The sequence below is a fragment of the Suricata suricatta genome, chromosome 7 (genome assembly GCF_006229205.1).
Source record: "Suricata suricatta isolate VVHF042 chromosome 7, meerkat_22Aug2017_6uvM2_HiC, whole genome shotgun sequence".
NCBI classification, from domain to species: domain Eukaryota; kingdom Metazoa; phylum Chordata; class Mammalia; order Carnivora; family Herpestidae; genus Suricata; species Suricata suricatta.
This window is the reverse complement of record NC_043706.1, coordinates 137,656,577-137,659,283: the sequence shown is the minus strand read 5'-3', so window position 1 is coordinate 137,659,283 and position 2,707 is coordinate 137,656,577.

Genomic DNA, 2,707 nt, shown 5'->3' with positions numbered 1-2,707 from the left:
GATTTTTAAAAGGGAGAGGCTGGGGACCCAACCTTTTGTCCTTCCCTCCTCTTGGGAAGGAGGTGAGTCAGTTGGTGCTGTAGAGGCTATCATGGATCATGAAGCAACTCCGAGGACAGAGGAGGTTGGGTCCTTGATAACTTCATGGCACTGAGCCCCCAACCCTGTTACCTCCTCCAGATCGCTTTTACAGGGGGATGAATATGCTCTTCTGTGTTTGAGACGCTCAGTCACTAGAATATGAATTAATAACTGGCTTAAAATGATGTCATCTCAACCCATGTTTTGCCTCCTCCAGCCGATATGTCTGTCAATCTAAACTGTGGTGGATCTGAGGATGGCTGTGAAGAAGCCTTGGGAAGTTTATTCAAGGGAAATGCACAATTATGATGCCAGATGTGGCCATGACATTCTGAGCTTGCTGGAGGAATTGGGGACAGAACCCAGTCAATTGTAATCTAACTCCTTGGGCCAATACCGAATGAGTGCTTCATATAGTAGCCAACTAAAAAAGAAAAAAAAAAGAGGCCTGTTTATTGGGTGTGGCAGACAAAGAAGGTAAAAAACTTCTCTTAACCCCCAGTACCCCCCAAATCCTTGGTCTCAATCTAGATACTCTCCCAGTTGGAGTTGTCTTCTGGAGGGATGGAGCTGTTACAGATATGATGTTAGAGATACTTCCACAGGACTGTTATTGTCACTACCTTACCCTCCCCCCGCCCCCAATTGTTGCTTGTTCAAAGGGCATCTTCCAAGGAGTCAATTTAAGTATCAAAGTGTCATCATCTGAACAAACAAGAAGTACATCTATGCAGCTTGACTGGACTGTCTCCTTATAGAGATATTTTGTTCTAACTAGAATAAGCCCTTCTTATTTGTGAATGACCTGTCACTGAATTGTTAGTTCATCCGTCAAAATGTCCTTTTCTTGCAGTTCCATAGCAAGTACCCGGCAGTTAGGAACTCAGCTAGGATTTATGCAACATTTCTTTCTTTCTTTCTCTCTCTTTCTTTCTTTTTTTCTTTCTTTTCTTTCAAATGCTTATTTATTTGGAGAGAGAAAGTCACAAGCAGGGGTGGGACAGAAAGAAAGGGAATCCCAAGCAGGCTCCACATGCTTAGCAAAGAGCCCCACGTGGGACTCCATCCAATGAACAGGAGATCATGACCTAAGCTGAAATCAAGAGTCAGATGCTTAACAGACAGAGTCACACCACAGCCCCTCAAGCAATAGCTGTTCTAACTAGCTTGCCCCTCATGGTAACATTGTCAGACTACCTTGACTGAAAAACTGCTTTCAATGTGTCTCATTTCAGCTAAAATACTTCTTGATTTCCTATAACCAACCATATGTTTGGATTTTAAGGACACGCACAACCTGCCCCCAACCTAATTTTCCTCCTTTTCTGGGTCATGTACTCTTGGTTTCCTGTCAGTAAGCTCCAGCCCTTTTGTGGGGAAGCCAGCTCAGTGGTTCCCTTTACAATTCGATTCCCCAACCCAAATGCTAGTCATCCTTGAGGAGGGGTGAAGGGGTGGGGGTGAAGGAGTGGAAGAGAGTAGCTGAAAATCTATGCAGCACCTACTCTCTGGTTCCTTTTACATTGTTCTATTTAATAAGGACCCAAACGTAGTTCAATAATAGTGTAAGGCTTTCCTAACTTCTATGTAGGGAGGATTCACACAATTCAGGATTGTTTTTTTTAATTGTTGACAAAGCATTAGATACAGCTCATTACACTGTAAGATAGGGTAGGAAAGAATCCTCTGTTGTACTCGTAAAATATTCTCCAGAGCAGTTGGTTCTTGGAAGTCATCCCCAACACACCCTCAATACCTGACTGCTAAGGCTTAGTAATCAAGAAAGTATGAACTTTCGGTTCTAATCCGCTCTTTTACTTTCTAACTGTGTGTTCAGGGCAACCTGCTTAAATTTAGGGAGCTCATTAACTGTCGCTTGGGGTCAACGATATCTACCTGGGTGCGAAATAAAGAGCAATGTATATAAACCCTGCTGCGTAGTACCTGGCACATCGTGTTTAGTAGCACTATATTATCAGGCTGTCCTGGGCTTGGCTTCGGCCCGAAGGTCAAGTTCATTAGAAAAGCAAGGTCACTCCTGGCAGTGGTTAGAGGAGCACTGTTGCTTTACCTCACCAGCGCCCAGGGCCCTCCTCCCTGAGGGATCCAGGCCTGCGAGTGCGAGCCAAGCCCGCTCGGGAAAACCGCAGCTCTCACTGCGGGGAAGTCGCTGGCCCTCAGGTCCGCCCCCGCCCTCCGGCATCAGCGAGGAGGCGGGGAAGCGCCGGCCCGGCCAGCAAAGGCCCTCCCCGCGGGCCTCGGGGAGGGGGGGGGGCGGGGCCTCAGGACGTACCATTTTACACCGTGGACGGGGGGAGGAAGCATGGCCTTTCTTTTGGCCACACGCACAGAAGCGGGCAGGTGGGCACCGCGGTCCCTCCGGTCCCCTGAGAAGGTCTGTCATGTCTCTCTTTCTCGCGCCCCCTGGGCTCAGGTAGCGAGCTGGTGCGGGCAGTGCAGACCCCGGGCTGCGCGCCCCCTCCCGGTGTGGGAGCGGCGGGCGCAGGGGGCGGGGCCCGTGGAGGACGGCGGTGTCCTTGCGGCGCCGCCCGGGACGTGGGTCAGTGTACGCCGGGCGGTCGGCGCAGTGACTCGAGATTTGGAAAGTGGACTAGCGGCAGCGTTC